General features: G+C 38.6%; 1 protein-coding gene across 1 annotated transcript in view; it reads left to right on the top strand.

Moving 5' to 3' along the window:
* Positions 1 to 9881: 9881 nt before the first annotated feature.
* The window catches only part of LOC129575215 (somatostatin receptor type 2-like), a 90998-nt gene continuing 89833 nt past the window's right edge, over positions 9882 to 11046 (top strand). The window contains exon 1 of the mRNA XM_055458290.1: positions 9882 to 10017. The gene's annotated coding sequence lies outside the window, so the exon portion shown is untranslated. The remainder of the gene's footprint in view (positions 10018 to 11046) is intronic.

Genomic DNA, 11046 nt, shown 5'->3' with positions numbered 1-11046 from the left:
CTCTCTCTCTCTCTCTCTCTCTCTCTCTCTCTCTCTCTCTCTCTCTCGTTCACATAAAAGAACAATTGTGCGGTTTTTGTGGCATGAGAGTGAAAAAAATGGCTAACTCTGACTACATTGGGTTGAATAGTTTTTTTTTTGGAAAAATCGCATTTTTACTACGAAATTTCATTGTTGTATTTCCATCAACCACACCACCATCACCGCGCCACATCAATGAAAATATATTTATTAATGGTAAAAAAAGAGGCAAACAGCAAAATAAAATAGATGAAACCACACAGGAACACACATACACAGTGTGTGTGAAAGGACTGTTGTGTGAAATATTTATTATCGAATTTGTTATGGACGATCATATTTGTTGGTGTGACACTGCAATGATTATGTGAGTATGGCATGTTTGTGCCATTGTTGGCATACGCAAAACGTGTATGTTTTTATCTCGAACGAGAAAAAAAAAACCACAGAGAATCCGTGAAAAGAAAAAAGTCTCCGCGCGGCTGCTTTATGTTTTCATTGATGTTATTGCGCCAGAAGTCAGTAAAATATCCAATTTTGGATTGAATCAACAATACAGCATCGAAGCGGGGAGAAGCAATCGAGTAAGCGAGCAATGAATGAAAAGCATAAGCAAGAACAAGAGCGTCGAGAGAGAAAGAAAGGAAGAAAGAAAGAGAAAGTGAGAAAAAGGACGAGAGACTAGGTGAGAGTTTAGTGTGTTTCTTTTCCCTTTCCGTTCCTTCCGATTCGAATGTTGTCGCTCTCATCATTGTCGTCATGGAGTTTTGTCATGCTTTCCAACGCAAACACACATACACACCCAGTGTGCACTTCTGCTTCGAATATCTAATACGAATTTTATTTGGGCTGTGGCTTTATTTTGCTGCTTTTGCTTGGCTTTTTTTTTATCTTTGCTGCTCTCTCTCCCGTTCCATTGCTTTTCTCTCGTTTTCTCTGTTCATACAGTCTTTCTCCGTTCTCCATACCATTTTCAAATACACATTCGATTCAATGTGAATTGTACGAATTCAGTGTTGCGTATGTGCATATTCCTAATTTTATCATCATCTCACATCCTTGTCGTTTTGTCGAATGATCATCTCTGTAGAAACCATTTGATTACCATATACATATGTTATGATTCAGAGTTTGCAAAAATATTTCCATATTTCATTGAACAAGTTTGTGGATTTTTTTCGGTTTCTCTTCCTGTTCGTTGTATCGTCGGTTGGTCGGTTCTTTGTCTAAGCCAACGAGTGAGCTTATGGCATACATACACAAAACCGTTTGGCAGTCCATTACGATAGAACGCATTAGTGTGCTGAATATAAAATATAATTAGATTTTCAGCGCACATTATATGCGTTCTCTTTGAATTGGGAACGGAACCATTGGACGACATTTTCATTTAGTAGAAATTTACGCTTGTTTTTCAATCGTGCATCGTTTTCAATTGGCAGAAGTTGAATGAGACACAACAACAACAGCAGAAGGGAAGAAAAAATTGTGTGAACAAAACATCCGGTGGTGCCGTATTTTATGCAATCATTTGCTCAGCACTCGGGTGCCATACACATTTTCTATATGAAACAATTTATCAAAAAGTTGTGATCTTTGTTCAGCTGCATTAATGTGATGGCGCTTGTTCTCAAGTCATCGCTGCATATAGAAAATTGCTCTGCAAAGTCGTTTAACAAATTGAAACCGGAAAATATTCAAATATTCACCGCTCTCGCTCTTCGTTTATCATAGGTTCATATCTGCGTTTTCTCGTTGTGTGTATGCGTTGTCGATGTGCAACAACAACACCATCAGCATCAGCATTAGTGGCATTATTCAACATAGAGAAACTATAACGACTCACAATGTTCCACTTGAGCTTATAAAACGGAAACGGTAACATTCTGTCGAAAACAACTCTAAACCAACTCCTTAAATCGAACCATATCTCCCATTTCAACATTGTTTTTTTGCTTCTTCTCTTTCTGAGAGCTGTCTGTCGGTCTGAAAGGTGCAGTGCTAGAGTTAGCAATGATTTTGTTTGTGTAAAATTCAATTTTGAATAAACTATGTGAACAAACACAAGCAAAAGAGGATTATGTCTAAATATGTATGCAGTTGATTGTTGGCAAACGAAGAGTAGTCGCGGGAAGCCAGTTAAATAGCGAGAGATTGGTTGAGTGAGAGGAAGAAAGATCAAGGCGGCAACTATTAATGGCACTGGTTTTGCCTAACGAGACTACATGCTGAACATTCTCTACAAAGCACATCGGATGCAATCAAAGTGAACGCACCACACTCACACATTCCATCGCTATTTACAATGTTTTCGTATTCAAAATAGCATTTGAACATTTAAATTAGATTCATGTCGCTTTTGAATGAACCACCTCAGAAAAAAAAGGCAACGAATATTGACCGAATTTGGTTGGAGAATGTGCAAAAAAAAACGAAAGCGGCGAGGATTTGTCGAAAAATTGTTGATCCTCTTTGATGAGTGCACGCCGACAACAAAAGGTTTGAAATTATGGATTATGTTGTGCTCTGACAAAATCATGGATAAGACGAAAATCTCCGTGGCCGGAGCTTGTCTTCAAACCTGAAGAGACGTAAAAAGCGGCAGCAAAAACGTTGATAGCCACGGCCATAAGCATAAAACTCATTAAATACCAAATAACAGCTCAATTTTTAATGCTCACATAAACTGGGCAAAGTGGCTGAATCATGATGTTCTTTCTTTGTTTTTGCTCCCTTTTCGTCATTTTCCAAAATGCAAGATTTCAGAGTTCAAGAACATTTTCGACAAAAGAAGCAGATAGAGAGAAAGAGAAAACCAACAACGGCTGAGCCCATGAGCCACATGTCGGGTTGTTTCGATTTCAAGTTTCGGGAGCACATGGAACGGGAAAAAAACGATGAATGCGAAAAACCACTTTTCAAAATCTCATTTACCACTTAGTGTTTTTTTATAATATATCAAAATTCACCTTTACGAATATTCAGCGAACCGTGTGGCTTGGCTATGTGTGTATGTAGAGGAAACTGTTTATACATTTTCAGCTTAAACTTAAATAAATGAAAAACAATATTCCGCCGTTGAGTTGATGACGAGTTGAATGTCAACAAAATAAAGGGAAAGTCTGGGAAAACTTGAATTAAATATTTCAAGTGAGAGAAAAGTGATGACGTGATCTCTCTTTCTCTCCAGTATCCACGTCTTTGGCATACACCATACACATACCATGGCAATTGACGTTTTTCATTTGAATTCTGAAAACACTACGAACTCTTACGCTCTCATTCCTTCCGTCTCTTGTTCATTCTTATTCTCATTCTCTTAACTTTCCCCATCCTAGCTCTGTTTCTGTTATGCAATCAAAAGTTTTGTCGCTGCCATCGCTATTCATTTTATTTGATTAAAATCATAATGCCGTTTCATCAGTACAATTATTGGTCTGTAACTGATGAATTACATCAATAAATGCATTGATTAAAAATGGCCGATTCTATGTCAAATCCACTTCCAACTGACGAAGAAGAGCATCTATCCGTAAAAATGTCCGTATCGTATTTATTTTCTCACACAGGCAGCAAGCGGGTCAAGATGCAGTGATATCAATGCTCATCTTCGCACATTCATTTATGGTAATTCAAACATGCTCATTCACAACGAGGAGATAAGTACCACGCGACCTTATATTCAAATTTGCATAAATAATCTGTTTTGTTTCCGGTATATTGACGCTCAGTCTCTGCGTCCGCAATACACTTCCTTCTTTACGCTACGTTTCGTTGGTGTTTGGCTGCTATTTCTTCTTTTTTTTTCGTTCACCATTTGTTGTTTGAAGTGAGTACGAGAGCTAAGAAAATGTCCTCTATTTTCCGCCTCGAAATTCGCGAGACAAAAAAACTGCTGTCTTTGGCTCCCGTCATCATGGCCTACACACAATCGACACATTCCATGTTCACGACATTCGTAAGTAGCAAACGCTGTTTTATACGGAAATCAGAACACCATTCGACATCCTACACACACTGAAAATAGACATGTTTTTCTTTTGTGAAAACGTGTTCCAACCTAACCGTACGTACATGTTCAAATGAAAATCCAGAAGGAAATTCGAATTTGGAAAAGCATCGAAAATTAGGACCATTAAGTAAGTCCATTGGAAGACAACAACAGATTTTAAATAGAAGAAAAATTAGACATAGTTCAGAAATCGTAAGTAGTTTGTTTTCGGAAAATAATAGTTTTCGGCACGATTTAGATTTGTGCGACTTAAAATTTCCGAACGTTCAATGTATTTAAAATTCACTTTCATTATTGACACATTTTTATTCAAAATTTTCACTTTTCTGTGCCAAAAAGCATTTCCGTACAAAAAAGGTTTTTATTCCCAACAAATGAATTTCGTTCATGATCAATGTATAAGTCACATTTCGTCTTCAGATCTTTGTATTTATGAGCTGTGTGTAGCCAGCAGTTACACATAACGTAAATGTAGTTGTAATATAATAGCGTAAACGGTAGTCCAACCCCTGTGTTACCAGTGTGCAACATTGGACGATAACGCTCAAAGTAACTATGTGTGAGTAGCGAAGACGAGACACATAGTATCGTGTGCCTTATTCTTTAATTTCCAATTTATTTCCTTCTCTTGCAATTTCCTTTGGGAAATTTTTCAATATCTTCAACCAATTTCCATACAATACCGATTTTAAATCATTCTCCATACAAATGAACCAAATCCATTGACTATGTGTTCAATATGTCTATAAATTTTCATCCCCAAAAAAAAAACCAAGCTCAATGGATTTAACAGCATCAAGTCGTCAATAATAAATTTATCACATTTAGAGAAAAGAAGAAAAAAAGATTGGAATTTATGCGATATTACCTAGTTTCATAAATCATTCGAGAAGAAGCTCTCTCGTATTGCGTATGTCTTTATTCCTATCTTGAGGCTTGTCCTTTTCTCTTTCTTCAAATCCGATTGCGTTTGTGTGGCAAAATACAATTTGGTCCCGTGTTTAATGCGATTTTAGGTCAGATAAAGACACGGAAATACAGCCTGAATGCAAATCCGGCAACTATTCAACAGATTTTTGACGATTGAATCATTGTGTCTCTTTCCCTCTCTCCCTTCATGTGTATGTGTGTGCTTGGTGTATCTATTTTCGCGCGAAGCTGCTTCAATATCGGTAATGTGTAATATTCTCGCCTAAAGAAAAGTGTGTGTATATCGGCGTATACGACTTAAAGCAGTCCCTTGTATTGTGTCACAAACACACACACGCAAACACGCGCGCAGACAAGAAAGCTGAAAGAGTGTTAGCTATCCGGAAGGAATGATTTGTATGCTCTAAAGCATATATTAAGAGTCCCCCGAGACAGATTTATGTTTCTGTTTTTTATAGCTCATTGTATTTCTTATTTTATCTCTGCTTCATATCTTAGTGCATTTTGTCCCCAAACTGGATGTTAGCATTCATTTTTTTTTCTCCATTCGTTCGTGTTTGTTTCATCGGTAATTGTATTTTCACATTTATTCTACGTGTTTTTTTTTTTCGTCGCTCTTCGTTGTGGTTATCGTCTTTGGTTTTTTTTTCAGGCAACGTTTTTATATTGTGTGTATGGCATTGTTTTTGCTAGTGATAAACGCATGGGCCGGAAAGTTGTTGTTTCCTGGTATTGCCTGGCCATAAGCACATGCGATGTGTACCAACGGCATTGAGCGTTTGGTTGATGTGCGTTTGTGTCTGTGTGGATGGATTTGTTGTCATTGTTTTCAGATCCAACACTTTGGTGTCGAGATTCTGGCGCGAGCACGAAGAGACGTTCAGAGAGAGAAAGAGAGAGAGAAAGAGAGAGAGAAAGAGAGAGAGAGAGAGAGAGAGAGAGAGAGAGAGCGAGAGTTCATTGGTGACACAGGACAGCTGAAACCGAAAACGTTCGCTTAAGTGGCACAAATTAAGTTATGAGAGGCCGGGGGGAAAGTGGTGAATTGAGGTCTCGCTACGTCTTTTTGTCAATTAAATCCCGCAAAATGGCAGACACAAATAAATAAACAAACGAAATGTACAGTGTTGTGGTCCAACGAACGGACCTAAATGAATGATCGAAACGAAACAGAGTGAATGACAGAGAGGGACAAAAAGCCACAGCCAGAATAAAAAAAAAAATAACACGCATAAAATATGTGTGCAATATACCACTTGATGCGTAGACTTTCTGTGGTTTGACTTTTGTGACATCGCCGCTTTTTCATTCTCTCCACCTCCCTCTTTCTCTTTCTCTGGCTCTGGCTCTGGCGCTTTATTACACATATATATCCGTTTTTTATATCTGGCTGGACCGACTATGGCATTGGAGTCTGTTATCAATGTGTATCCAATCATACAGAATTCGAGTGTGTCATTTATTTGACACCTATAATTTATAAATTTGATATTCTCGATGGTGAACGAATCGTATCGCCAGCACACGATATCACTTTAAAGCGTTCCCATTTCCCATGGCCGATGACACCGTCATCCATGGGCAGGGAGATGGAGAGAGAGAGAAAAAACACACACACACAGAATATTGCAGAACAGATAACGGCTAAAAATGCATCCAATTGAAAAGGGTAAAAACGATAAATGAAAATCGTTGCGAAGTCAGGGGATATATTTAGTCGAGCCAAATAAATGCAGTGTGCCTAATGTTTGTCTAACTGTTAATCTGTATTTATGAGGTGGATGAATATACTCTTTATTTTTTCGCTATTTGGCTCTTTGCTCATTTGTCGATCGGCGGATGTGTGTGTGTGTGTGCGCCAGCGAGCAGAAAAAGCATAAAAAGTTCATTGAACGATTTTCACTCTCTCTCTCTCTCTCTCTCTCTCTCTATCTCCATCGCTATATCCCCTTCAAATTGGGAAAAATCCTAACGCGTCGTGTATTGTGCGTCTCATCGTCTGTATGTCGCTTCTTCTGTGTGTTTACTCAGGGTTTTTGCAAACGTCAATTTTTCGTCGTTATTACTATTCAGATATGACTACTGTCTATCTCTTATCTTATTATGAATGCATCGAAAGAATCGTGTTGTGCGTTACATTTTTTTTTCTTCTGCTGTGTCTCTCCCTTGTTCTCTCGTCTCAACGACAAACATTAAAATATGAATGTGCTTATTGTGGCTATTTTTCGAAATGAGTATGCGTTTTTCTTTCGTTGATGAACAAGAAACAGCCGAGAGAGAGTTCCGAGAAGTTCCAGCAATGATTCCAAGTTCTTTGTCATTTGTTCTATGGTTCCTTTTTTCCCCTCTCGATTCATACACATTTTTATGCATGTTGAACAATGTGTTTTGGGGACTCGCTTGCACGGATTGTGTATAAATTTTCTATTTGATTCTCTGGAATGGCCGCAAGGCAAGATATGCGCTCCTTCTTATCTAGCTTTAGTGTATTTCTCTCTCACTCTCTCACTCGCTCGCTCGATCTCATTTTTGTTCTGTTTTCGTACACATTTGGAAGTCACATTAAATTTTAAATGAATATGTAACCAGAGCAATAACGGTTTGTTTTGTTGTCGTTGGTACTTTTTTCCTCCTTCTCCTCCTTCTCCTCCTTCTCCTCCAGTCTCTTTTCTCTCACACACACATACTCTCTAAATCTCTCTCTGGGTTTGCTCGCATTCGAATAATATACAAATTCGCAAATTACTTAAGGCGATGTAAGAGCTTCATTTGCAAAAGCTGCAACCGAACGCATACACATGTGCCAAATGATGACAATGCTGTTTTTCGCTTTTACTAAAGACGCTTCTAATACCAGTGCAAAGTAAATTTAGCGTGAAACCCATACACAATGGAAAGCAATTCATATGAGCCGAAATTCAAACTGCTGAAACGATTGATGAGGCAACATAAGCGCAAAAATTCACATGTTTGTTTTCATTTTATTTCTCTCTCTCTCTCTCTCTCTCTCTCTCTCTCTCTCTCTTCATCGTTCACTTGCTCGGTTTTAGCCGATTATTTAAGCCCGTGAACAAAACAGCACATTTCGAAGTAAAGAAAAAAAATCATATTTTCCAAAGCACAATTTTGTTGGCAACTCAACAGACATTTTATCCGACATTTTTGACATGTAATTTGAATGTTTTTAAGTGGATTGAAAAATTGACTCGATTACGATTCTGTCATAATAATATGGTTGTGTTGTTTTTTCTTTGTCGGTCTGTCATTCGTTCGTTCGTTCATTCGCCGACAAACAAATATGGCCCATAAACAATGAAATAACGACGAACTTTTGCGTTGTTCTTATGGCATTTTCATCCACTGTGTGTACGTTTGTGCATGTGCATTGTTTTGGGTGGTTCGGGAACAAAGATAAAGCCGCAATTTAAATGGCAGAAAATAAAAGTGGCAGTGGCAAATGTTTTACAAATTAAAATGTCGGGAATGTGATGGAACGCATACGCCTGTTGAGTGCAGTTGTTCATTTTTTTGTCCGTTCTGTTCGATGGGGTGGTGGGTATTTTGTTGCTGTGTGTTCACCCGCGGAAAGTGTTTAATATCGTTTGACTTTCACGCATTAGAGTGTTACATGTGACATGGCTTTATCACTGCGACCAGGCGCTCTTCCCCGCACGTGTGCGTAAGTGCGAGCGCGCACGCTTTCCCTCTCAACAATAAAATGCGGTGAGTTTTTGTGCGCCCATCATCACAGATGAGGGGATCGAATCAGATGAAACGTCAAAGAATGAAAAAAATCCAGTGCACGACATGAATTTATCTGTTTGTTGTTGCCCCGCACACATCAAAGTTTTTGATGGGAAAAGACGCAACGTATCATCTGGCTGGCAGTTTGTAATACCGTTGCCTGTCTCGCTCTTCCGCCCGCTCAAGCGTGCTCCTCCTTTGCGCGCACACACAACACGCCAAACACAACTGAAATCCAGCAAAAAAAGCCACCATTGTGATTCCAATTAACCGCAGAGAAGTTGAAAAAGTCGTTGCCTAAATATTAAATTAAATTGTTGACTTGGCTGGAGCAATGGCGCTAACCAGCACCAAGAACCAGATGAAAAAAATGACTAGCAATTAAGAGTAAACATCGACCCTTCATTATCTGTCAATAAAATGTGATTAACGCGACACACAGACACATACACACACACCGAAAAAAAACCACGCATTTTGCGCGAATTGTATTGGCAAAAAGTGCTTTTGTTGAATGATGACAAGGAATCTGATTCAATTTGGACGAGGCAGTGATCAAGTCGAAGTGACAGGACGCGCGCTCGCTCGAATCGAACGACAAAGCGAATGTCACAGCACCAAATCGGTTGACGATTTTGACGGATCGGTGAGCTTAATCGTATCTTGGTATAAAGTAAACAGAATACTGTCGATTTTGAGCAGCTTTCTCCATTCCTCATATGTTTGCCGCACTCTAAAGCGACGACAGCGATGACGAAAAATGTGTGTGAGCGTCAGCATGCGTGTTTGATGCACGCTATCAATGTTTGAAACACACAACGCGCGCTCACACACATTTCATCGCATCCAATTCTATGGAAGCATACACAGCGCGCACGTCAACAGAAACAGCAGCAGAAGCGTCCGTGGTTGTTGTAAGTTTTCCTATTTATAAGCTTGTTTGGTACTGCGTACGCTTGCCACAGCGTCTATTTCTCTGCGTCTCTTACGTCTCCATGTGTGCATTTCGAGCGAAACACCGACCGAATGAAAAAAAAAAACCAGTAACGTCTGTGAGAGAGCTGGAGCCACGGCACACACAAGCAGCGAACGAGAGCAGGAAAAACGCACCGATTTTACCGACGTATACATATAAATTCATTGAACGAATTGTTGGAAAAACAGTTTGATATCAATCGCTGGCTAGGCTGGTTGTGCTTTTTCCAGAAAAAAATAACCCAAAAACGTTCTCCCTGTCTCGTTTGTTATTTTATGTACTTCTTCTTGTCACTGAATCGTCCGACACGGAACCAACATAACGGTTTAACAAAGTAAGCAACATCACACAATTGTATTGGTTGATCACAGCCGAATAGTTATTGTTTATCAATCAGAAAAAAAAAAATGTTTCCCGTGAAACTGTGCATATTTTTGTGTTATCATTCTTGTAGAACTTGAATTTGGAAAAAAAAAATTGAGTTTGATTTTATGTGAGTGTTTGTTACGTTTCGAAGGGGAGAATAGAGACGAAAAGGAAGAAAAAAATACGAAAAGGAATACGATCATATTTTCATGAATTATATTTATTGTTATGGTTCTTTGTAAAATTTTAATCAGTAAACATTATCATAAAAAAATGGTTTAATTTGTGTATTTGCTTGATTGCAATGGAAAAGAAATGTTTTGAAATTTCCCAGCGAAACGAGCTTATCAAAACCCGTTATCAGTTTCCAATTGAAACAGCAGAAAGAGAGAAAAAAATCGTTACAGTTTTTTTCCCTGCTTTGTTCAATATCTGTTTGAACGGCATGCTCTCGATAGCGCGCACTTTCAAACAGATCCAATTATGTTTATGCTTGTTAAAATGGGTCAGTGTGTATCAACTTTGTAATGTTAATTTCAGGCCCGGCACACACACACACACACACACACACACGGAGAGAGATGAGAGAAAAACTATTCCGGCGAAATATCTTGCCGATGATTTTATTTTGTTCATTCCGCTTCTTCTCCTTCTTCTGCTCTACGAAATGTATGTGCTTTGTGATCTGGAAATGAGCGATCGAAGCGATTTCATATAATGATCGCTTTTGATTGGATTTTGATTCAATTTGTGTGATTGGTTTGTGTATCCGTTGGATCAACAAAAGCAGCAACGAAAATAAAATCTCTATGAAATAACATCACTTTGATCACTTTGTGTTGCATATACTTATTGGTTCTTTTCGTTCACTTCTTTCTCTCTTTTCGTTTTGGTGCTTTCAATGAAAAATCAACAACATTCGGTTGCTTTTTGTACACAAAGCTTCTAGTGGTGTGTGTGTGTGTGTGTGTGTGTGTGTGTGTGTGTGTGTGTGTGT

The sequence above is a fragment of the Sitodiplosis mosellana genome, unplaced genomic scaffold (assembly GCF_009176505.1).
Source record: "Sitodiplosis mosellana isolate CC-2019 unplaced genomic scaffold, AAFC_SMos_1.0 Smas_scaffold_6166, whole genome shotgun sequence".
NCBI classification, from domain to species: Eukaryota; Metazoa; Arthropoda; class Insecta; order Diptera; family Cecidomyiidae; genus Sitodiplosis; species Sitodiplosis mosellana.
Note: the sequence above shows the minus strand (reverse complement) of the source record. Positions and strands in the feature narration are given on the sequence as shown.